General features: G+C 46.1%; 1 protein-coding gene across 1 annotated transcript in view; it reads right to left on the bottom strand.

Moving 5' to 3' along the window:
* The window catches only part of LOC139583303 (voltage-gated inwardly rectifying potassium channel KCNH2-like), a 344,586-nt gene that overhangs the window by 178,729 nt on the left and 139,038 nt on the right, over window positions 1-26,819 (bottom strand). The gene's annotated exons all lie outside the window — the stretch shown is intronic.

The following is a 26,819-nucleotide window of genomic DNA, read 5'->3' as shown; positions in this document are numbered from 1 at the left end:
TATGTGAGCAAACAACTTTTATTGTCGAAATTCCTCCCCAATGAAAAAGGGAGGAATGTGTGCATTTCTACAGGATTAAAACATCTCAAGAGCTTTGAAGAACATAGCAACACATAGCAGCATGTAGCAACACATAGCAACACGTAGCAACACGTAGCAACACGTAGCAACACATAGCAGCATGTAGCAACACATAGCAACACGTAGCAACACATAGCAACACATAGCAACACATAGCAACACATAGCAACACATAACAGCATGTAGCAACACATAGCAACACATAGCAACACGTAGCAACACATAGCAACACATAGCAACACATAGCAACACGTAGCAGCACGTAGCAACACGTAGCAACACATAGCAACACATAGCAGCATGTAGCAACACATAGCAACACGTAGCAACACATAGCAACACGTAGCAACACGTAGCAACACATAGCAACACATAGCAACACGTAGCAGCACGTAGCAACACGTAGCAACACATAGCAACACATAGCAACACGTAGCAACACGTAGCAACACGTAGCAACACAGAGCAACAGCAGCTCGCGTGCATAATGTTGGTATGTCATATTTCTTATAGTGGGAAATGCACTCAAATGCATTACACACATTACACAATTCATTACGATCCTCAAGAGTATGGAGGGTTCGCTCATCACTGGACGCACTATACATCCTGGCATTCGGATAACAGATGCCAATTATCTAGCCACGTGCGTCACTGACGGTGTTTCATCCTGCAAAACACACACTTCAACACGGTCATGTTGTTGAATGTGCAAACACAGCAGAAATGAGAGCAGAAACACACACACACACACACACACACACACACACACACACACACACACACACACACACACACACACACACACACACACACACACACACACACACACACACACACACACACACACACACACACACACACACACAAACTCCTAAAGCATGTGGGGGCTCTACCATCATAGCCTATATCCTTATATCTCTGTGCCCTATATCCTCCTATCTCTGTGTCCTATATTCTTCCATCGATGTGTCCTATATCCTTCCATCTCTGATTCCCATATCATTATATCTCTGTGTCATATATCCTTCCATCTCTGTTTCCTATATCCTCCTACCTCTGTGTCCTATGTTCTTATATATCTGTGTCCTATATCCTCCTATCTCTGTGTCCTATGTCATTTTATCTCTGTTTTTTATCCTCCTATCTCTGTGTCCTGTGTCCTTCCATCTCTGTATCATATATCCTGCTGTCTCTGTGTCCTATATCCTTATATCTCTGTGTCCTATATCCTTCCATCTCTGTGTCCTATATCCTTCCATCTCTATGTCCTATATCCTTCCATCTCTGTGTCCTATATCCTTCCATCTCTATGTCCTATATCCTTCCATCTCTATGTCCTATATCCTTCCATCTCTGTGTCCTATATCCTTCCATCTCTATGTCCTATATCCTTCCATCTCTATGTCCTATATCCTTCCATCTCTGTTTCCTATATCCTCCTACCAGTGTCCTATGTCTTTATATCTCTGTGTCCTATATCCTTATATCTATATCCTATATCCTTATATCTCTATGTACTATATCCTTCCATCTCTGTGTCCTATATCCTCCTATCTCACACAAACAAAAACATACGCTAATATTTGGAAATAAGGGAATTTGTCTCTCAAGGTGGGAATGTGGTATGTAAACACCATCAGACACACACACAGCAGCACAGGAGATGGGAGTCACTGACAGAAGAAAGAGTGAGAGGAAAAGAGAATAAGGAGGAGGGATGGATGGAGGGATGACACTCACATCATTTGTTTGGCTTCCTTTTCTCTTTAAAATAGACTGATATGGAGAGATCGAGAGAGAGACAGATAAATAGCTAGATGGAGAGATCGAGAGAGAGACAGATAAATAGCTAGATGAAGAAAAGAGAGACTTCTCTGCCAGACTCCTCAGTTGAGTGACTGCCATTACTGGCTTATTCACTGAATACCTCAATTGGATTGCATTTGACATCTGATAGAAGGAGTCAATTTCCTCATGGACTTGGAATCACTTCTGGAAAACGTTTCTGGACCGGTACTTCCCAACCACTTACACGGTGGTTCCTAGCCGGTGGTTCATAGCCAGTTGTTGGTTATAATCTAGAAAGCCTTGTTAAAGCACACACGTCAGGTTTACAGTAGCTCAGAATAGGACGGCGATTTGGGGAACAACAGGTTTATGGATAAGAACAGGCGTAGGTGTGAAAGCCATCGCCTGTTTTGATAGTTTATTTGCTTTAGGTTAAAGTTGATTACTGCTATTAATATGCCATTTAGCAGACACTTTAAACAAAGCGACTAACAGTCATGCGTGCATACATTTTATGTTTGATGGTCCTGGGAATCTGACCCACTATCCTGGGGTTGTAAGAGCCTTACTGTTATGGATCGATATTGTTATGATAATCATCCCCAAATGTCCTTGTCTCCTTTCCTTCACCTGCACCAATAAGAGAAGGCAGGATAGGTATGATGAAACCAATCAGAGAAGGCAGGATAGGTATGATGAAACCAATCAGAGAAGGCAGGATAGGTATGATGAAACCAATCAGAGAAGGAAGAATAGGTATGGTGAAACCAATCAGAGAAGGCAGGATTGGTATGATGAAACCAATCAGAGAAGGCAGGATAGGTATGATGAAACCAATCAGAGGCGGCAGGATAGGTATGATGAAACCCTATTGGCCTTCAACTTGTCCAGGGTTGTAGATTGGTGCAGTGGGATTAAGGAAAGGACACAGGGAGGAGGAAGCCACTCCACACTATTGAGATACGTCCCTAGTCTCCAGACTGTGTGGCCTTCCTCTCTCCCTCCTCTTCTTTCTGGGTAATTGATAGTCCCCCATGCCCTCTCCTCTCCCCTCTCCCCCCATCCCCTCCCCTCACCTCTCCTCTCCTCTCCTCTCCTCTCCTCTCCTCTCCTCTCCTCTCCTCTCCTCTCCTCTCCTCTCCTCTCCTCTCCTCTCCTCTCTTCCCAGATTTATGAGACAGTAATCACCATGATGATAGTACTGAATGTAATATCCACAATGTCCTATTTCCAGGAAGAAGTTGCGTTTATCCAAAGATCTAGGATCAGATTAGATTATCATGAGCCAACCACTAAATCCCTGCTGTAATCATTAAGGGGGTTACCACCAGCCAACCACTAAATCCCTGCTGTAATCATCAGGGGGGTTACTACCAGCCAACCACTAAATCCCTACTGTAATCATCAGGGGGGTTACTACCAGACAACCACTAAATCCCTGCTGTAATCATCAGGGGGGTTACTACCAGACAACCACTAAATCCCTGCTGTAATCATCAGGGGGGTTGAGCAACCTATAGACTGAGCTCAGTCTTGCATTTTCAATGTTATGCTTTAGGTTTAAGGAGTTGGGGAAAGTGAGCTGATGCGAGATCTGTCTCTGTAGGGGAGTGGTTGTAAAAAGACAGTTGGAGGCTGGGGGGCAGTAGTGAGTTAAAGGGGAGATACGGTTCGACTGGCTGGTTTATAGCTATAGACTAGAGGGAATCAGTGGGCTTTGATGCATGGCACTGCAGGGAGAACCGGGCTCTCCGCTCCAATTAGCGGCCGTCGTTCCCCCGGGCAGCCCTGCGGACTCAGTGGACCTCGTTAGCTGGGAGGGTGACAGTCAGACAACAGCAGGACATGGTGAGGGGACTGGCCTGCATCGAACACAGCTCAGAGGAATGGAACGGAAGAGAGAGTGGGAGATACGATCATATTGTATTGTCTGTTTCCTCAGAGCTAAGCTTTGTATTGTTTTCAAAAATCTTGAGGCGAGAGAGAGAGAGAGAGAGAGAACATGAGAACGTGAGAGAGAACGTGAGAGAGAGACAGACAGAGTAGAGAGAGACAGACAGAGTAGAGAGAGACCAGGCAGTGAGCGGGAAAACAGGCCCAACCCCCACTCTTACAGTAGCACTAGCCAATGGCATGTACCAGATGCTCAGCAGGCTCTGCTCACACTTACTGGCCTGAGGCCAAACCACACGACCAACAACATTGGACACTTTATAGAACACAAAGCCTTCACTATCTCATCCTGGAATATCCAAGGCCTGAGGTCATCTGCCTTTGGCCTAAAGAACAGGAACCTGGACTTCACCACTGAAATCGGTAATACAGACATTGTCATCCTGCAAGAAACCTGGTATAGAGGAGACGGACCCATTGGTTGCCCTCTAGGTTACAGAGAGCTGATAGTGTCATCCACCAAACTACCAGGTGTGAAACAGGGTGTATGCTAATTTGGTATAGAGCAGACCTTAGTCACTCCATTAAATTAATCAAAACAGGAACATTTTACCTTTGGCTAAATATTCAAAAGGAAATTATCTTAACAGAGACAAATGTCCTCCTGTGTGCTACCTATATCCCCCCACTAGAATCCCCATACTTTAATGAAGACAGCTTCTCCATCCTGGAGGGGTAAATCAATCATTTCCAGGCCCAGGGACATGTACTAGTCTGTGGCGGCCTAAATGCCAGAACTGGACAAGAACCTGACACCCTCAGCACACAGGGACACAAACACCTGCCTGCAGGTGACAGCATTCCCTCCCCCATATGCCTCCCTAGGCACAACTATGACAACATAACCAACAAAAACGGATCACAACTCCTGCAGCTCTGTCGCACTCTGGGTATGTACATAGTCAATGGTAGGCTTCGAAGGGACCCCTATGGTAGGTACACCTATAGCTCATCTCTTGGCAGTAGTACTGTAGACTACTTTATCACTGACCTCAACCCAGAGTCTCTCAGAGCGTTCACAGTCAGCCCACTGACACCCCTATCAGTTCACAGCAAAATCACAGTCTACTTGAACAGAGCAATACTCAATCGTGAGGCATCAAAGTAACATTAAGAAATGAGTAACATTAAGAAATGCTATAGATGGAAGGAATGCAGTTTGGAAACCTACCAAAAAACAATTAGGAAACAACAAATTCAATCCCTTTTAGACAATTTCCTGGGTAAAACGTTCCACTGTAATAGGGAAGGTGTAAACTTGGCAGTAGAAAATCTTAACAGTATATTTGACCTCTTAGCTTCCCTATAAAATATAAAAATATAAAATATAAAACCGAAGAAAATGAACAACAATGACAAATGGTTTGATGAAGAATGCAAATATCTAAGAAAGAAATTGAGAAACCTATCCAACCAAAAACACAGAGACCCAGAAAACCTGAGTCTACACCTTCACTATGGTGAATCACTAAAACAATACAGAAATACACTACGGAAAAATAAGGAACAGCACATCAGAAATCAGCTCAATATAATTGAAGAATCCATAGACTCTAACCACTTTTGGGAAAATTGGAAAACACTAAGCAAACAACAACACGAAGAGTTATCGATCCAAAATGAAGATGTATTGGTAAACCACTTCTCCAATCTTCTTGGCTCTATAACAAAGAACAAAGAACAAACAGCAAAAACATATACATGATCAAATACAAATCTTAGAATCAACTATTAAAGACTACCAGAACCCACTGGATTCTCCAATTACCTTGAATGAGCTACAGGACAAAATAAAAACCCTCCAACCCAAAAAGGCCTGTGGTGTTGATGGTATCCTCAATGAAATGATCAAATATACAGACCACAAATTCCAATTGGCTATACTAAAACTCTTTAACATCATCCTTAGCTCTGGCATCTTCCCCAATATTTGGAACCAAGGACTGATCACCCCAATCCACAAAAGTGGAGACAAATTTGACCCTAATAACTACAGTGGGATATGCGTCAACAGCAACCTTGGGGGAAATTTTCTGCATTATCATTAACAGCAGACTCGTACATTTCCTCAGGAAAAACAGTGTTCTGAGCAAATGTCAAATTGTTTTTTTACCAAATGACCGTACAACAGACCATGTATTCACCCTGCACACCCTAATTGACAAACAAACAAACCAAAACAAAAGCAAAGTCTTCTCATGCTTTGTTGATTTAAAAAAAGCCTTCGACTCAATTTGGCATGAGCGTCTGCTATACAAATTGATGGAAAGTGGTGTTGGAGATAAAACATACGACATTATAAAATCCATGTACACAAACAACAAGTGTGCGGTTAAAATAGGCAAAAAACACACAAAGTTCTTCCCACAGGGCCGTGGGGTGAGACAGGGTTGCAGCTTAAGCCCCACCCTCTTCAACATATATATCAACGAATTGGCGTGGGCACTAGAAAAGTTTGCAGCACCCGGGCCTCACCCTACTAGAATCTGAAGTCAAATGTCTACTGTTTGCTGATGATCTGGTGCTTCTGCCATCAACCAAGGAGGGCCTACAGCAACACCTAGATATTCTGCACAGATTCTGCCAGACCTGGGCCCTGACAGTAAATCTCAGCAAGACCAAAATAATGGTGTTCCAAAAAAGGTCCAGTCGCCAGGACCACAAATACAAATTCCATCTAGACACCGTTGCCCTAGAGCACACAAAAAACTATACATACCTTGGACTAAACATCAGCGCCACAGGTAACTTCCACAAAGCTGTGAACGATCTGAGAGACAAGGCAAGAAGGGCCTTCTATGCCATCAAAAGGAACATACAATTCAACATACCAATTAGGATCTGGCTAAAAATACTTGAATCAGTCATAGAACCCATTACCCTTTATGGTTGTGAGGTCTGGGGTCCATTCACCAACCAAGATTTCACAAAATGGAACAAACACCAAATTGAGACTCTGCATGCAGAATTCTGCAAAAATATCCTCTGTGTACAACGTAGAACACCAAATAAACGCATGCAGAGCAGAATTAGGCCGATACCCAATAATTATCAAAATCCAGAAAAGAGACGTTAAAGCGATTCCCAAACCTTTCGTAACAAAGCAATCACCTACAGAGAGATGAACCTGGAGAAGAGTCCCCTAAGCAAGCTGGTCCTGGGGCTCTGTTCACAAACACAAGAGCCCCAGGACAGCAGCACAATTAGACCCAACAATAATCATGAGAAAACAAAAAGATAATAATATTTTCCCTTGTGTACTTTAACCATTTGTACATTGTTACAACACTGTATATATACATAATTGGACACTTGTAATGTCTTTATTCTTTTGAAACTTCTGTATGTGTAATTTTTACTGTTCATTTTTATTGTTTATTTCACTTTTGTATATTATCTACCTCACTTGCTTTGGCAATGTTAACACATGTTTCCCATGCCAATAAAGCCCCTTGAATTGAGAGAGAGAGAGAGAGAGAGAGAGAGAGAGAGAGAGAGAGAGAGAGAGAGAGAGAGAGAGAGAGAGAGAGAGAGAGAGAGAGAGAGAGAGAGAGAGAGAGAGAGAGAGAGAGAGAGAGAGAAATCAAAAGTTATTGGTCACATACACGTGTTTAGCAGATGTTATTGTTGGTGTAGCGAAATGATTGTGTTTCTAGCTCCGACAGTGCAGTAATATCTAACAATTTCACAACATGTACCTAATACAAACAAGTATAGGTAAAGGAATGGAATTAACACAGGGGGACAGGACAGCATGCTGAGGCCTGTTTGATGAGTGCAGCTCTCTCTTAATTAATAACCTGTTTTTAATAAATGACCTCTCTAGGTGGTGCTGGACTCAGGATAAAGGACGGACTATAAGCTGCTAATTTCATTAGTCAACACACAGACACACAGAGATAACACAGCCATGAACTGTCGTTCCTTTTCTGTCAACGTAGCTTGTGATTGGGTATAATTTATGTTAAATGGATCATTTCCTTAACATCTACTACACATGAAAAGAAACCAAAAATGTTTACCTAAATACTCCACAATAGACAATTTCAGAAACTATACACTGTATCTCCTCTCCTTCTCCTCCTGTCCTTCTCCTTCTGTCTTCTTCCTCCTGTCTTTCTCCTCCTGTTCTTCTCCTTCTGTCTTCTTCCTCCTGTCTTTCTCCTCCTGTTTTTCTTCTCCTGTACTCCTCCTGTTCTTCTTCCTCCTGTGATTCTCCTCCTGTGAATCTCCTCCCGTTCTTTTCCTCCTGTCCGAAGAACAAGGAAAGGAGGAGAGAGGGAGTGGAGTGGAAGAGTGGCCTCTCTAAGGCCAGATACAGATGTGGCCTTGTGCAGCCAGTACTTGCCTTGAGGCCTTCTGGACAGCTGGACTGTGTGTGTGTGTTTGTGTATCTGTCTCTCTGTGTGTGTGTGTGTTTGTGTATCTGTCTGCGTGTGTGTGTGTGTGTGTGTGTGTGTGTGTGTGTGTGTGTGTGTGTGTGTGTGTGTGTGTGTGTGTGTGTGTGTGTGTGTGTGTGTGTGTGTGTGTGTGTGTGTGTGTGTGTGTGTGTGTGTGTTTGTGTGTATGTTTGAGTGTGTGTGTGTGTATCTGTGTGTATTCTCAGCAGCACCAGGTTGTTCTAGGGGATGAACATAGTGCCAGAGGCAGCAGGCCAGCCCAGAGCCAGTACTTCATCACAGGAAGTCCTCAGCCTGATGTCATGTGACAGGTAAGTACAGAAGTCGTGACAATCAAGGAACCAGCACCCAAAATCAAATCTCCACTTTTTCCTCAACCCCCAAAACTCCTTCAATATAAGCAAATATTCACTTCTTCCCAACTCCCAAAACTAATTTAATATTATTTCCTTCCCCTGCTCTCGACGTGGACTTTTTTTGTGCCGTAACCACGGCGACAAGGTTCCCGCCGTTTGTCGTCTCGTCTGCTTGCATTAAGCAGGATCTGGATCTTTGGCCAGAGTGTTTCTGCGTGCTCTTTCATCTTTAATTAAATCAACTGATAATGATGTCAGCATGGTTCCCCTCTCCTCTTTTTCGACAGGCGAGGTGCGGGTTGAACAAACCTGTCTTGTTGCACCTAGTAACCGAGCATTGAAATTAATGAGCTCAAATCTATTTCCAAAATGCTTCAAACTTGGAGCTTAACAGCATCTCAATGAATTTGCCTGCCAATTATAAACTGCTTTCCATTTGGGCCCTACTTGGATATTAGGTGGAACAGTTGTGACTTGTATTTTCTGAAGAGGCTCTCTGATGTCTGAGGAGCGCTCGGGAGCACCACTGAGCTGCATTCAGGAGCATCCCTCAAGTAAATTAGCTGGGCTCATGTGTAGGGGTGATAACCTGTTCTCAAACAGGAAGTGCCAGGATGGGCACTAGGACATTTCAAAGCAGCTCACAGCAGCTCTCCTGTAGCAGTTCTCCTGTAGCAGCTCTCCTGTAGCAGTTCTCCTGTAGCAGCTCTCCTGTAGCAGCTCTCCAGTAGCAGCTCTCCTGTAGCAGCTCTCCAGTAGTAGTTCTCCAGTAGCAGCTCTCCTGTAGCAGCTCTCCTGTAGCAGCTCCCCTGTAGCAGCTCTCCTGTAGCAGCTCTCCAGTAGCAGCTCTCCTGTAGCAGCTCTCCAGTAGCAGCTCCCCTGTAGCAGCTCTCCAGTAGCAGCTCTCCTGTAGCAACTCTCCAGTAGTAGTTCTCCTATAGCAGCTCACCTGTAGCAACTGTCCTGTAGCAGCTCCCCTGTAGCAGCTCTCCTGTAGCAGCTCTCCTGTAGCAGCTCTCCTGTAGCAGCTCTCCTGTAGCAGCTCTCCAGTAGTAGTTCTCCTATAGCAGCTCTCCTGTAGCAACTGTCCTGTAGCAGCTCTCCTGTAGCAGCTCTCCTGTAGCAGCTCTCCTGTAGCAGCTCTCCTGTAGCAGCTCTCCTGTAGCAACTCTCCAGTAGTAGTTCTCCTATAGCAGCTCTCCTATAGCAACTGTCCTGTAGCAGCTCCCCTGTAGCAGCTCTCCTATAGCAGCTCTCCTGTAGCAACTGTCCTGTAGCAGCTCCCCTGTAGCAGCTCCCCTATAGCAGCTCTCCTGTAGCAGCTCTCATGTAGCAGCTCTCCTGTAGCAGCTCCCCTGTAGCAGCTCTCCTGTAGCAGCTCTCCTGTAGCAGCTCTCCTGTAGCAGCTCCCCTGTAGCAGCTCTCCTGTAGCAGCTCTCCTGTAGCAACTCTCCAGTAGTAGTTCTCCTATAGCAGCTCTCCTATAGCAACTGTCCTGTAGCAGCTCCCCTGTAGCAGCTCTCCTATAGCAGCTCTCCTGTAGCAACTGTCCTGTAGCAGCTCCCCTGTAGCAGCTCTCCTATAGCAGCTCTCCTGTAGCAGCTCTCATGTAGCAGCTCTCCTGTAGCAGCTCCCCTGTAGCAGCTCTCCTGTAGCAGCTCTCCTGTAGCAGCTCTCCTGTAGCAGCTCCCCTGTAGCAGCTCTCCTGTAGCAGCTCTCCTGTAGCAGCTCTCCAGTAGCAGCTCTCCAGTAGCAGCTCCCCTGTAGCAGCTCTCCAGTAGCAGCTCTCCTGTAGCAACTCTCCAGTAGTAGTTCTCCTATAGCAGCTCTCCTGTAGCAACTGTCCTGTAGCAGCTCCCCTGTAGCAGCTCTCCAGTAGCAGCTCTCCTGTAGCAGCTCTCCTGTAGCAACTGTCCTGTAGCAGCTCTCCTGTAGCAACTGTCCTGTAGCAGCTCCCCTGTAGCAGCTCTCCAGTAGCAGCTCTCCTGTAGCAGCTCTCCTGTAGCAACTCTCCAGTAGTAGATCTCCTATAGCAGCTCTCCTATAGCAACTGTCCTGTAGCAGCTCCCCTGTAGCAGCTCTCCTATAGCAGCTCTCCTGTAGCAACTGTCCTGTAGCAGCTCCCCTGTAGCAGCTCTCCTATAGCAGCTCTCATGTAGCAGCTCTCCTGTAGCAGCTCCCCTGTAGCAGCTCTCCTGTAGCAGCTCTCCTGTAGCAGCTCTCCTGTAGCAGCTCCCCTGTAGCAGCTCTCCTGTAGCAGCTCTCCTGTAGCAGCTCTCCAGTAGCAGCTCTCCAGTAGCAGCTCCCCTGTAGCAGCTCTCCAGTAGCAGCTCTCCTGTAGCAGCTCCCCTGTAGCAGCTCTCCAGTAGCACCTCTCCTGTAGCAGCTCTCCTGTAGCAGCTCCCCTGTAGCAGCTCTCCTGTAGCAGCTCTCCTGTAGCAGCTCTCATCTAGCAGCTCTCATGTAGCAGCTCTCCTGTAGCAGCTCTCCTGTAGCAGCTCTCATGTAGCAGCTCTCCTGTAGCAGCTCTCCAGTAGCAGCTCTCCAGTAGCAGCTCCCCTGTAGCAGCTCTCCAGTAGCAGCTCTCCTGTAGCAACTCTCCAGTAGTAGTTCTCCTATAGCAGCTCTCCTGTAGCAACTGTCCTGTAGCAGCTCCCCTGTAGCAGCTCTCCAGTAGCAGCTCTCCTGTAGCAGCTCTCCTGTAGCAACTGTCCTGTAGCAGCTCTCCTGTAGCAACTGTCCTGTAGCAGCTCCCCTGTAGCAGCTCTCCAGTAGCAGCTCTCCTGTAGCAGCTCTCCTGTAGCAACTGTCCTGTAGCAGCTCTCCTTTAGCAACTGTCCTGTAGCAGCTCTCCAGTAGCAGCTCTCCTGTAGCAGCTCTCCTGTAGCAACTGTCCTGTAGCAGCTCTCCTGTAGCGACTCTCCAGTAGCAGCTCTCATGTAGCAGCTCTCCTGTAGCAGCTCTCCTGTAGCAGCTCTCCTGTAGCAGCTCTCCTGTAGCAGCTCTCCTGTAGCAACTGTTCTGTAGCAGCTCTCCTGCAGCAACTGTTCTGTAGCAGCTCTCCTGTAGCAACTTGACTGTAGCAGCTCTCCTGTAGCAACTTGTCTGTAGCAGCTCTCCTGTAGCAACTTGTCTGTAGCAGCTCTCCTGTAGCAACTTGTCTGTAGCAGCTCTCCTGTTGCAGCTCTCCTGTAGCAACTCTCATGTAACAGCTCTCCTGTAGCAGCTCTCCTGTAGCAACTCTCATGTAACAGCTCTCCTGTTGCAGCTCTCCTGTAGCAACTCTCATGTAACAGCTCTCCTGTAGCAACTGTCCTGTAGCAGCTCTCCTGTAGCAACTGTCCTGTAGCAGCTCCCCTGTAGCAGCTCTCCAGTAGCAGCTCTCCTGTAGCAGCTCTCCTGTAGCAACTGTCCTGTAGCAGCTCTCCTGTAGCAACTGTCCTGTAGCAGCTCCCCTGTAGCAGCTCTCCAGTAGCAGCTCTCCTGTAGCAGCTCTCCTGTAGCAACTGTCCTGTAGCAGCTCTCCTGTAGCAACTGTCATGTATCAGCTCTCCAGTAGCAGCTCTCCTGTAGCAGCTCTCCTGTAGCAACTGTCCTGTAGCAGCTCTCCTGTAGCAACTCTCCATTAGCAGCTCTCATGTAGCAGCTCTCCTGTAGCAGCTCTCCTGTAGCAGCTCTCCTATAGCAGCTCTCCTGTAGCAGCTCTCATGTAGCAGCTCTCCTGTAGCAGCTCCCCTGTAGCAGCTCTCCTGTAGCAGCTCTCCTGTAGCAGCTCTCCTGTAGCAGCTCCCCTGTAGCAGCTCTCCTGTAGCAGCTCTCCTGTAGCAGCTCTCATGTAGCAGCTCTCCTGTAGCAGCTCTCCTGTAGCAGCTCTCCAGTAGCAGCTCTCCTGTAGCAGCTCTCCAGTAGCAGCTCTCCAGTAGTAGTTCTCCTATAGCAGCTCTCCTGTAGCAACTGTCCTGTAGCAGCTCCCCTGTAGCAGCTCTCCAGTAGCAGCTCTCCTGTAGCAGCTCTCCTGTAGCAACTGTCCTGTAGCAGCGTTCCTGTAGCAACTGTCCTGTAGCAGCTCCCCTGTAGCAGCTCTCCAGTAGCAGCTCTCCTGTAGCAGCTCTCCTGTAGCAACTGTCCTGTAGCAGCTCTCCTGTAGCAACTGTCCTGTAGCAGCTCTCCAGTAGCAGCTCTCCTGTAGCAGCTCTCCTGTAGCAACTGTCCTGTAGCAGCTCTCCTGTAGCAACTCTCCAGTAGCAGCTCTCATGTAGCAGCTCTCCTGTAGCAGCTCTCCTGTAGCAGCTCTCCTGTAGCAGCTCTCCTGTAGCAGCTCTCCTGTAGCAACTGTTCTGTAGCAGCTCTCCTGTAGCAACTGTTCTGTAGCAGCTCTCCTGTAGCAACTTGTCTGTAGCAGCTCTCCTGTAGCAACTTGTCTGTAGCAGCTCTCCTGTAGCAACTTGTCTGTAGCAGCTCTCCTGTAGCAACTTGTCTGTAGCAGCTCTCCTGTTGCAGCTCTCCTGTAGCAACTCTCATGTAACAGCTCTCCTGTAGCAGCTCTCCTGTAGCAACTCTCATGTAACAGCTCTCCTGTAGCAACTGTCCTGTAGCAGCTCTCCTGTAGCAACTGTCCTGTAGCAGCTCCCCTGTAGCAGCTCTCCAGTAGTAGTTCTCCTATAGCAGCTCTCCTGTAGCAACTCTCATGTAACAGCTCTCCTGTAGCAACTGTCCTGTAGCAGCTCTCCTGTAGCAACTGTCCTGTAGCAGCTCCCCTGTAGCAGCTCTCCAGTAGCAGCTCTCCTGTAGCAGCTCTCCTGTAGCAACTGTCCTGTAGCAGCTCTCCTGTAGCAACTGTCCTGTAGCAGCTCCCCTGTAGCAGCTCTCCAGTAGCAGCTCTCCTGTAGCAGCTCTCCTGTAGCAACTGTCCTGTAGCAGCTCTCCTGTAGCAACTGTCCTGTAGCAGCTCTCCAGTAGCAGCTCTCCTGTAGCAGCTATCCTGTAGCAACTGTCCTGTAGCAGCTCTCCTGTAGCAACTCTCCAGTAGCAGCTCTCATGTAGCAGCTCTCCTGTAGCAGCTCTCCTGTAGCAGCTCTCCTATAGCAGCTCTCCTGTAGCAGCTCTCATGTAGCAGCTCTCCTGTAGCAGCTCTCCTGTAGCAGCTCTCCTGTAGCAGCTCCCCTGTAGCAGCTCTCCTGTAGCAGCTCTCCTGTAGCAGCTCTCATGTAGCAGCTCTCCTGTAGCAGCTCTCCTGTAGCAGCTCTCCAGTAGCAGCTCTCCTGTAGCAGCTCTCCAGTAGCAGCTCTCCAGTAGCAGCTCCCCTGTAGCAGCTCTCCAGTAGCAGCTCTCCTGTAGCAACTCTCCAGTAGTAGTTCTCCTATAGCAGCTCTCCTGTAGCAACTGTCCTGTAGCAGCTCCCCTGTAGCAGCTCTCCAGTAGCAGCTCTCCTGTAGCAGCTCTCCTGTAGCAACTGTCCTGTAGCAGCTCTCCTGTAGCAACTGTCCTGTAGCAGCTCCCCTGTAGCAGCTCTCCAGTAGCAGCTCTCCTGTAGCAGCTCTCCTGTACCAACTGTCCTGTAGCAGCTCTCCTGTAGCAACTGTCCTGTAGCAGCTCTCCTGTAGCAGCTCTCCTGTAGCAGCGCTCCTGTAGCAACTGTCCTGTAGCAGCTCTCCTGTAGCAACTCTCCAGTAGCAGCTCTCATGTAGCAGCTCTCCTGTAGCAGCTCTCCTGTAGCAGCTCTCCTGTAGCAGCTCTCCTGTAGCAACTGTTCTGTAGCAGCTCTCCTGTAGCAACTTCTGTAGCAGCTCTCCTGTAGCAACTTGTCTGTAGCAGCTCTCCTGTAGCAACTTGTCTGTAGCAGCTCTCCTGTAGCAACTTGTCTGTAGCAGCTCTCCTGTAGCAACTTGTCTGTAGCAGCTCTCCTGTTGCAGCTCTCCTGTAGCAACTCTCATGTAGCAGCTCTCCTGTAGCAGCTCTCCTGTAGCAACTCTCATGTAACAGCTCTCCTGTAGCAACTCTCCACAAACACATAGCAGAGCTCTGTAACACTTGCTATAGCTTCATGACTGATTTTTTAAATCAGACTCCCAGTTTCTCCATTTGTAAAAAGTGTATGTAATTAGATGATGAAGGAGTCTTGAGTTTGACAGATTTATTAAAACTACAGTGTTCTATCAGTCTATGGACCAGAAGAAGTTCAGCTTTTTTCATATCAGTCCAATGCTGGCAACATTGTTCTAACGAGACACAAAAAGTCCACAAACAATTCACTTCAGATTAGTTTTGGGGGACTAGGAATTGAAAATACAAGAGAGTGAATACATGCTGTAATTTGACCCGTGGACAATCACATTAGCTCAATTGCAGCCATGGTAATAATGACAAATCACCAAGTATCCCTTTATATACTGTAACTCTACTGTATGTTTTGCATGTACACAATTGACATACGGTCCAAAACAGGCCATGTATTGATGTGTGGATAAACGAGGAGAGGCCCCCTGGCCTGCTTATGTCCGTGTTTAGGGAGATAAATATGTGGTGTGTACATTACCCGTGGCAGGCATGAAACCGCTGCACCGTGTCTGTGTATCTGATGACAGCCGTACGGCGATGGACGAACCCCCCCCCCCCCCCCCTCCCCCACACCCCGTTGTGTGTTTGGTATCCATCACCGAGCAACAGCAATTACCGCCGCGTGGATGTAAACATAGATGTATACACTCGCCATGGAACCCACGCCTGTGGTGTGTGAATGCTGACATACTGTACACACACACACACACACACACACACACACACACACACACACACACACACACACACACACACACACACACACACACACACACACACACACACACACACACACACACACACACACACACACACACACACACACACACACACACACAGACCATTACAGTTTTTCCCAATTGCTAAAACAAAATTTTGCAAATTAGGCTGGTTTTATCAAAATACTTAACATGATTCACAAAACCACACACCCAAACTGCAAAATACCTCATATATCCTGCAACCAAAACTACATATAGCATTATCAAAATCAAACGTTTGCACGAAATGGCACACACTTCATTCATATTACCAGATTTTTGTCTAACCAACTACACACTGTTGGGCATAATGAAAAGCACTCTCATCTTTAGTATGCTTTGCTATAATACTAAAATAGTTCAAATTGTAGAAAATTCTTCAGATGCACAGAAATATTTGCAGATACACACACATGCTGTTGAAACATTTTATTTTTTATTTTTCACCAAACAAGTCAGTGCAACATATGCACAGCAGATATATTTACATTGGACTTAACAAAAATATGCTCACAAAAAACAGTAAACTGAAAAAGAAAAAGAAAATATATAGAAAAAAAGAGGCAAGAAAAATAATTAGGCAGCATCTTGCCGCACAGCTGGGTCTGGCCACAACGCCTCATCCACATCACAGGCAATATCTTCCCTTGCCAGACATCGAGCGAAGAAGCGCCTTGAGTGCCTTATCCATCCCTGAATCGCACCCACATCAATCTCATCACATGCCTCTTCCATAGCCTGCACAAGAGGCATGCGCACAAAGGGCTGCCGGTCGTATACCTTCCACCGCCGAAAATAACTCTTCTATGGGGTTCAGAAATGGTGAGTATGGTGGGAGGTATTGCACGAGAAATGGTGGGTGGTCAGCAAACCAGTTTTGGACTGGGGCTGCACGATGAAAGCTCACGTTGTCCCATACTACAACGTACCGGGTTCGTTGATGGTCTGCATCATTCATACGCTCTGGTGGTATGAGAATGTTGTGGAGTCTGTCCAGAAATGTGAGAATATGGGCTGTGTTGTATGGTCCAAGGTTGGCATGACGGTGGAGGACACCATGCGTATTGGAGATGGCAGCGCACATTGTGATGTTCCCATCACATTGGCCAGGAACATCTATAATGGCTCTGTGGCCAATGACTCATGTGGGATTGCATGAGCATCCATTTCCAGTACTCCCTGAAAACAAAGAACAAAAGCAGTCAATATGGTGTTATCCAGTACACTGGGAAACAATGTTGCGTGTAGTGTACTGCAGTCAATATTGTACTTACATCCACATATGCTCGTCTGACCTCTTTGTTTCTTTGAGAGTTTCTCTCAAACGGCACCTTATAAACTTGTTTCATTCTGATTTGGTTTTGCTTGAGAATGCGAGCCAATGTGGACAGACTGACTCGTTGAATGTTGTTGAATATGGTGTTGTTTTGGATGATGTGGCTTTGAATTTCTCGTAATTTAATTATTATTAATTTAATTATTTTCCAGAACCAAGTTTACAATGGCACCTTCCTGTACCCCGGTGAACATTTGGCCCCTTCCTCCACCATGGTTGTGTCTCTCAGTCCTTTAGAAAAACAAAAAAACAAAAATATAGGGCTTGGACAATGCAGCCTAAAGATATTTCCCCCACAGTAGAGTAAATTCTACAGGAAATTTGTGCAGTTAGTGTATGACATCAGCCATTCATGAAGTAAACAGGTGTCACCCAACTCATACACTATGACATGGGGTGTACTACATAGTGTGAAAGAAATTTTGGTTACATACCTGTACTCCAGTCTAAATGTCCGGATGACACAGGCGACAGTAAAACGGCTCAAGTTGGGCTGCACTCTCTGTCCAGCCTCTCGCATTGTCAGCCCATGGTTGATGACATGATCAACTAAGGTTGCTCTGATTTCATTTGAAAGTTGTTGTCTTCTTTGGCCATGAACTCCTCTACCAGCTCTACCCCTACCTCTCACTCTTCCTCCCCCTCTCATTCTCACCCTCCCTCTTCCTCTTCCTCTTCCTCTCTCTGCAACGGCTTCCATTGTTGTTGTAAAACAAAAGGTGCTCACCTGTAGTCTTTTCATAGTGCTTACTTCCTGATTGAAGTGGTAACAACGAACCATTGAGGTGTTTGGCCAGGTGGCACATGTATTGGCCAATTAGCTCATGTAGTGTCATTTTGAATGGCAGTGTTTTGAAATGGCAAACATGTGACTTTATGTCAGATTGTTGTGTCTTATGCAGAGAACCGTGTGCAGTGCATTTAAAAAGTACCATTTTGAATTGCAAAATGTGTGTAAAGCAGAAAATGTGTTTAGACTTTTGAAGACTTGAGAAGAGGTTTTGCTCTCTGTGTGTCAGTTTAAATAATTGTGCTGTGCATGTCATTTTAGTGTGTTAGCAATTGGAAAAAACTGTAACATAGATACAGTACATGCATAAACACATGCAAGACACATGGACAAACATCCATAGTGTACATATATAACATGGACATTGTGTCATGTTTATGATTGGTTGATGAGACAGTGCAGCCAGTTAGAGTGAGCAACAATCCACCTCAGTAGTCCTAGGCACTGCTAATATCACGTGACACAAGCTCCTTAAAGCTCGGCCTGTAGCTTAAATCTGCTGGCTTCCATAACCATGGCAACGCCTTATTCATAATAGTGGCACAATCAGAAGCAGTCAGCTAAATTAGGTGCGAATGCCAAACTGTCTGAGGTCATTTACTCTCCACTGTAAGGCACACTGTCATTATTATCCAATTAAAACCAGCTTCTTGTCCATATTGGGGTCTGGTCCACGGACTCAGGGATGCTGGACGGATCCAAATTGACCCCCCGTCACCCATGTGGTCCCGAAGGCGCCTGCCCTCCTCCGCTCTCATTGAGGATGAGTTATATCAGCTCGTTAGCCCTAATGAGGCTGTTGCCATGGTGTTCCTGGGCTTTAACGACGAGGTCAGCTCTTGACGACTAAGCAATCATTCACCAACAAAGGACAGGTAATCGCCAAACTGTAGTATGAAAGGATACTTTACAGTGAGGTTAGTCTTCACTGAGAGTTCTGTCTTTACAGTGAGGTTAGTCTTCACTGAGAGTTCTCTATCTTTACAGTGAGGTTAGTCTTCACTGAGAGTTCTCTGTCTTTACAGTGAGGTTAGTCTTCACTGAGAGTTCTGTCTTTACAGTGAGGTTAGTCTTCACTGAGAGTTCTGTCTTTACAGTGAGGTTAGTCTTCACTGAGAGTTCTGTCTTTACAGTGAGGTTAGTCTTCACTGAGAGTTCTGTCTTTACAGTGAGGTTAGTCTTCACTGAGAGTTCTCTATCTTTACAGTGAGGTTAGTCTTCACTGAGAGTTCTGTCTTTACAGTGAGGTTAGTCTTCACTGAGAGTTCTCTATCTTTACAGTGAGTTTAGTCTTCACTGAGAGCTCTCTGTCTTTACAGTGAGGTTAGTCTTCACTGAGAGTTCTCTGTCTTTACAGTGAGGTTAGTCTTCACTGAGAGTTCTCTGTCTTTACAGTGAGGTTAGTCTTCACTGAGAGTTCTGTCTTTACAGTGAGGTTAGTCTTCACTGAGAGTTCTCTGTCTTTACAGTGAGGTTAGTCTTCACTGAGAGTTCTGTCTTTACAGTGAGGTTAGTCTTCACTGAGAGTTCTCTATCTTTACAGTGAGGTTAGTCTTCACTGAGAGTTCTCTATCTTTACAGTGAGGTTAGTCTTCACTGAGAGTTCTCTATCTTTACAGTGAGGTTAGTCTTCACTGAGAGTTCTCTGTCTTTACAGTGAGGTTAGTCTTCACTGAGAGTTCTCTATCTTTACAGTGAGGTTAGTCTTCACTGAGAGTTCTCTATCTTTACAGTGAGGTTAGTCTTCACTGAGAGTTCTGTCTTTACAGTGAGGTTAGTCTTCACTGAGAGTTCTCTATCTTTACAGTGAGGTTAGTCTTCATTGAGAGTTCTCTGTTCCTGATGCAACACTCTCTCTCCCTATCTCCTGATGGAACACTCTCTCTCCCTATCTCCTGATGGAACACCCTCTCTCCCTATCTCCTGATGGAACACTCTCTCTCCCTATCTCCTGATGGAACACCCTCTCTCCCTATCTCCTGATGGAACACTCTCTCTCCCTATCTCCTGATGGAACACCCTCTCTCCCTATCTCCTGATTGAACACTCTCTCTCTCTACCTCAAGCCCCTGATGGAACTCTTCATGTATTATTTCATCCATTGCCATAACCTGATTTCACTCTCATCTCTTACTATTGATAACAGCTTTTACCTCTGGACTGCCAGGCCAGAGGAGAGGTGTTTTGTACTGGGCAGAAAAAGGGACAGGGAGTCCTGAGCCTTGGAGAACCGGACCCATCTTTTCTTGGCCCTATGCCACAGCTGGTAAATCATGGTGTTATTAAATAATATCTCCCGGAGTGCGGCTTCATTACCGACCTGTTTATCTCAGCTGCAACAGGTCTCTTAGCTCATCGTTAGGTCTCTCAGCTATTATAAAAATGTTACTGTATAAACAACAGTAGACCGTAGCTCCACAAAATGATGTGTGGACAGAAACAGGCTTCTTTATGGGCCAAGGAGAAGGGATGTTTGATTTACCACAATGCCTTTAGCTCCAGTAATATAAACTACCACCTACAGGTGAGGTGTTATACTACACATCTAGTACCTGTCAAACGTTTGGACACCTACTCATTCAGGGGTTTTTCTTTATTTTGACTATTTTCTACATTGAAGAATAATAGTGAAGACATCAAAACTATGAAATAACACGTATGGAATCACGTAGTAACAAAAAAAAAGTGTTAAACACATCAAAATACATTTTATATTTGAGATTCTTCAAAGTAGCCATTCTTTGCCTTGGTGACAGCTTTGCACACTCTCATTCTCTCAACCAGCTTCATGAGGTAGTCACCTTGAATGCATTTCAATTAACAGGTGTGCCTTGTTAAAAGTTTTGTGGAATTTCTTTCCTTCTTAATGCGTTTGAGCCAATCAGTTGTGTTGTGACAAGGTAGGGGTGGTATACAGAAGATAGCCCTGTTTGGTAAAAGACCAAGTCCATATTTTGGCAAGAACAGCTCAAATAATCAAAGAGAAATGACAGTTCATCATTACTTTAAGACATGAAGGTCAGTCAATACGGAACATTTCAAGAACTTTGAAGGTTTCTTCAAGTGCAGTCACTAAAACCATCAAGCACTATGATGAAACTGGCTCTCTTGAGGACCGCCACAGGAAAGGAAGACCCAGAGTTACCTCTGCTGCAGAGGATAAGTTCATTAGAGTTACCAGCCTCAGAAATTACAGCCCAAATAAATGCTTCACAGAGTTCAAGTAACAGACACATCTCAGCATCAACTGTTCAGAGGAGGACAATGACCCAACACACCTCCAGGCTGTGTAAGGGCTATTTAACCAAGAACAAGAGTGATGGTTCCATATGTGTAATTTCATAGTTTTGATGTCTATACTATTATTCTACAATGTAGAAAATAGTAAAAATAAAGAAAAACCCCGGAATGAGTAGGTGTGTCCAAAATTCTGACTGGTACTGTACATCTGTTGAATCTAGAGGTACCATCTCATGATCCCCCAGATGAGCTTGAAAAGAAGACACCATCACAAATACTCTGGGTGTATTGCGACCGAACATGTTTACGTGACAACTAGGACCCCGCGATGAGGACATTAAGATGGGCATTAGCCGTGAAGTTACAAAGCTTGATGATGAGTTGATTATTTGAATCAGCTGTGCAGTGCTAATCAGCTGTGTAGTGACTCCCCTTGGGGTCCCCAGGACCGAGTTTGGGAAACATTACGGTATAAATCCCCCCTGTCCCCAATGTCCATTGCTCATTTGTCACTCCTCTCTGGTTCTCCTTGGGACTATGGTAACAGGGCGTTTACTTAAAGACCCAGTCAGGTACACTGGCCCTCGGCCCTACTCAGAGTATCCCATTACCCATTACCCATTACCACAGGCCCCTCAATCACAGGAGCCCTGGATATGGAGCTGGCAGAGGAGAGCAGCCCGGCCGGGCCCAGGCCCAGTCATTGGCCACTGCATTAAAAACACATTTAAAACAGACATGAGCTCATCAGGCGCCCTGACTGGTCCCATTCTGTCTCTCAGGAGAACCCGATACGCAGGGCCAGATACGGTGACATGTCGTTAAGGGAAGCTAATCATCCCCTCCGCCCCGCTGCTTCTCATAAACTGGGAGAACGGGCATCGATCAAAAAGTGCCAGCCCTGGATTAGAGGAATCAGGGGTCTGGTTGTGACTTTTCGTCCAGTCTGTTAACATGGTCGCTGGGAACCTGGAAACCCCTACTCTAGCAAAACGCTGTTCACGACTTGAAGTGAAATATCTGATTAGAAAGGTCTTAAAATATTCTCAAAATAGAGACTAATACTGTGTTGAAATGGCCACCCAGGAGTCAATGAATTGGGTCTATTTGTGACAAGCAATTTAGTCAAAGTTCCTGTGACTTTCCATAGAGGTGAGTCACGCTGTATTATGTAACCACGGTGGAAAAAACACATTCTCAACTCGCTTTTAAGAACCTCAAGTGTTGTTCCTACCGGCAACCGTCTGATTATCAAGATCTTAAGATGTTCGCCTTGTTAACCAAGACATCAAACACACTCACTCCCACATACAGCTGAAGAAGTTATGAGTATACAGAAAGCCTTAGTCAACAAAGTACTGTACAGTTGGCTTATGGCAGCCTGCAGATTCCCAGGTGATTGAGGCTTTCAAGCAATAGTTCACCTCTCTTCAGTGACTCACTGAGTCACAGTGCGTTATAATAAACGATACCGGGCTCAGCACCAGGGTTCTCTTAGTGACATCCTTCAGCAAGGTAAAGTCAACTGGTTTTCCCTAGCTCTGTCCTGGTTCGGTCGTTGGCACTGGCTGGCACCTGTCAGTCTGCGCCTGCTGGCGGGCCAAGTGAGGCGGGCCTCCATTAGCCTAGCTGATAGACGTGCAGGGGAATCACTCACTCTCTGTCACCCAGTCACCTGCATGACAACAACTGTTCCAGAGTCACCTTGAGCTTTGCCAGGGAGGGTTCAAAGGGCAACAGGATCCCACTATCTGAGTCATTTTGGTGTACGTCAATTGTTTAATGCAAGGGATGACAAAATAGTTTTACACAGTATTTGCAGGGAGGCTTAATATTGTCTCTTAGAGTTGCCACAATTTGATATCAGCCCACAACGAGTTTAACAGTTCAGAATTGCATCGTATGCATCACATATACACAGTGCATTAGTTATCCCTGCCTTCATATGAACATAGCAAAAAAGGAGTCAAAGTAGTAACTCAAGGAATTTTGTGAGTAATACACTTATGGTCTCCTTTCACGGTAACCACCAACCCCCCCCCCCGTGTGTCTCGGAGAAAATAATCTTCCACATCTGAAGGAGCCGCTCCACTGAAACCTCAGACAGAGGCCCAGCCGTGTGGGAGGATAGGTGTCCGGGGCTCCACTGAAACCTCGGACAGAGGCCCAGCCGTGTGGGAGGATAGGTGTCCGGGGCTCCACTGAAACCTCGGACAGAGGCCCAGCCGTGTGGGAGGATAGGTGTCCGGGGCTCCACTGAAACCTCGGACAGAGGCCCAGCCGTGTGGGAGGATAGGTGTCCGGGGCTCCACTGAAACCTCGGACAGAGGCCCAGCCGTGTGGGAGGATAGGTGTCCGGGGCTCCACTGAAACCTCGGACAGAGGCCCAGCCGTGTGGGAGGATAGGTGTCCGGGGCTCCACTGAAACCTCGGACAGAGGCCCAGCCGTGTGGAAGGATAGGTGTCCGGGGCTCCACTGAAACCTCGGACAGAGGCCCAGCCGTGTGGGAGGATAGGTGTCCGGGGCTCCACTGAAACCTCGGACAGAGGCCCAGCCGTGTGGGAGGATAGGTGTCCGGGCCTCCACTGAAACCTCGGACAGAGGCCCAGCCGTGTGGGAGGATAGGTGTCCGGGGCTCCACTGAAACCTCGGACAGAGGCCCAGCCGTGTGGGAGGATAGGTGTCCGGGGCTCCACTGAAACCTCGGACAGAGGCCCAGCCGTGTGGGAGGATAGGTGTCCGGGGCTCCACTGAAACCTCAGACAGAGGCCCAGCCGTGTGGAAGGATAGGTGTCCGGGGCTCCACTGAAACCTCGGACAGAGGCCCAGCCGTGTGGAAGGATAGGTGTCCGGGGCTCCACTGAAACCTCGGACAGAGGCCCAGCCGTGTGGAAGGATAGGTGTCCGGGGCTCCACTTGCCCCGGCGCTGATCAATAATAACATGTGTTAATGAGTGTTTACTTCATGCTTGACTGCATTATCCGGACCTCTTTCTCACCCCCTGTCTGTTACAATAAAGTCCACAATACATCCCTCCCACCTCACCCTCCCATAGCTGACTCGTATGTAGAGTGGGCTGATCAATGCCTAGGGAAGTGAGTAAACGTGACAGGCTTTTTGATGATTAAATACCTGATCATTACCGTCATTATGTCGGGTATCCTGAGACCAATCCCCTCACTACGCCGCTCACTACACCGACCAATTCGCTGGCTACCCCGACGATACAGGAATACTAAACATATCAGTGAGTGAGTCTGCGTATCTTGAGTTTACCAGGAAACCGGACTGACAGAGAACAAAGTTAAGTGAAATTAAGGGGAAAAAGCTGTGTACTGAGTTTCTAAACAGGAAACTCTCAGTCGTCTCTGTGGTCAATTCACACACATACTGTGGCACTCTAAGGTATGAGAGGTTCCAATAGTATTGGGTTTCAGCACTTAGCTACAGAACCTTGTGACGTACTACTTTCCTGGACAGACAGACAACCAGACAGACAGACAGCCAGAAAAACACCCAGACAGCCAGCCAGCCATACAACCAGACAGCCAGCCAGACAACCAGACAGCCAGACAACCAGCCAGACAGCCAGACAACCAGACAGACAGATAGCCAGACAAACAGACAACCAGACAGCCAGCCAGCCAGACAGCCAAACAGCCAGACAACCAGACAGCCAGCCAGACCACCAGACAGACAGACAACCAGACAGCCAACCAGGCAGACAGCCAGACAAGCAGACAGACAGCCAGACAAACAGCCAGACAGACAGATAGCCAGACAAACAGACAACCAGACAGCCATACACCTAGACAGACAGACAGACATACACCTAGACAGACAGACAGACAGACAGCCAGACAACAGACAGCCAGCCAGATAGCCAGCCAGACAACCAGACAAACAGCCAGACAAACAGCCAGACAGACAGACAGCCAGACAAACAGCCAGACAAACAGCCAGACAGATAACCAGACAAACAGCCAGACAGACAGCCAGACAAACAGCCAGACAGACAGCCAGACAAACAGCCAGACAACCTGACAGACAGACATACACCTAGACAGACAGACAGACACCTAGACATACACCTAGACATACACCTAGACATACAGACAGACAGACAGACAGACAGACAGACAGACAGACAGACAGACAGACAGACAGACAGACAGACAGACAGACAGACAGACAGACAGACAGACAGACAGACAGACAGACAGACGGCTTCTGTGTACTGTAGTGGGCCATGTTCCTCTCACTAGTCATTCAAACCCAGATGTATGACTGAGCTCAGAACCACTCTGTGGCTAACATTGATTATTCGTGAATGTTCTCAGAATACATGAATGGTTTTAGCTTTCAGATGTTACCATAGGTCAAAGGCCGTTAGAAAAATGTATGGCTAGCATGAGGCCTGTATAGTGTATATTGTCAATGGGAGGACCAGGCCTCTGAGGTAACAGTAATGTAATGTATGTGTGTACAATATGTTCTTATACATGATGCACATAGAATGCTGGAATTGTGACAGGGCAAGATAAGCCCACAGAGGCTCTGAATGCTTCCATCCACTATATTTAACCAGATATCGCAAAGGTTATCTGCGTGGATTCCAGTGCAGGACAGTGCAGGACAGAGCAGTCTCAGTGGTTGTGGCACCATGCTCTCTGAATAGCTGATGGTACTGTAAATGTCAAGTTTGGATAGTTTGACATCTCTGGAAAGAAAAAGGAGAGCACATCTTTGAATGAATATGACTGAGGTTAGCCTGAGGGCTCTCTGCTAACAGTATTTTGGTGATACTTTGTATTAAAGGCACAGTGCAGTCAAAAATGTGTTTTACATGTGTTTTATATATATATTGTATTTTTTTTTTTTTACCTTTATTTAAACAGGGAGACGCATTGAGATAAATCTCTGTAACAAGAGAGCCCTGTATACGTTTACAAATAAAACCCAATACATAAATAAAACACAATAGCCCTACATAACCATTACAAATAAATCACAGTGTAATAAAACACACTAATAAATCACACTGTAATAAATCACACTGTTATAAAACACACTGTTATAAAACACACTGTTATAAAACACACTGTAATAAAACACACTGTAATAAAACACACTAATAAAACACACTGTTATAAAATACACTGTCATAAAACACATATTACACAACAGTAAACACATTTAAGAAAACCAATCACATTCTGTAACATAAAAAGTCTCCAATCAATACTTTAAAATTCCTGAAAGTTACCAGAATATCTAATTGCAAGGAATTCTGTTTATTGCTCCTCACATACAGGGCCAAAAGAAACTAAAATCAGATATTCTTAATTCTGTGGAGACCAAAGGGATCTCCAGAGTTATCCATCCCTGAGAACGGGTTTGGTCATTTGTACGTCTACATTTAATCAATGAAGTAATGTTTCAGAGGACGTTTCCCGAAAGACAGAGAGTTTGTTTGTACATGTTTGTAAAGAATACAATAAGTCTTCAAACCGTCCCCAGTGGTAAAACCTATTGCTGAATGGAATACTGAGTTCAATGGTTTAAAACAGAGGCTGCCACGTGCATATAAATCATACCACCGTAGTCTATTACAGAGAGACGTGTTTGAACAATTTTCCTTCTATTTTCAGAATTGAGGCAGGATTTATTTATATATAAAAAAAACAATCATAGATCTCAGCTTCTTTGTCAAGTTTTCAATGTGTGTTTCAAAAGACAACTTGTCATTAATCCAGATACCCAAGTACTTCTAGTGAGAAACCTGCTCCATTTGGGCTCCATTTGAAGTGCTAACACGAAAGTCCTCAGGGTCAACATCACGAGACCTAGAGAACAGCATAGAACCTGGTTTTATTTGCAGTTAACATTCATTTAAGATCATTAAAACATCCTGCTAAAGATCACCAATGGCCTGCTGCACTGCAGAGGCACAGGAGTAAATAACTGTAATCTGCGTAGAGATGAATGTTACAGGTGTGAACAGTATTTCCAATGTTGTTTATACACAATGTGAACAACAACGGCCCCAATA

The sequence above is a fragment of the Salvelinus alpinus genome, chromosome 8 (genome assembly GCF_045679555.1).
Source record: "Salvelinus alpinus chromosome 8, SLU_Salpinus.1, whole genome shotgun sequence".
NCBI lineage: Eukaryota > Metazoa > Chordata > Actinopteri > Salmoniformes > Salmonidae > Salvelinus > Salvelinus alpinus.
Note: the sequence above shows the minus strand (reverse complement) of the source record. Positions and strands in the feature narration are given on the sequence as shown.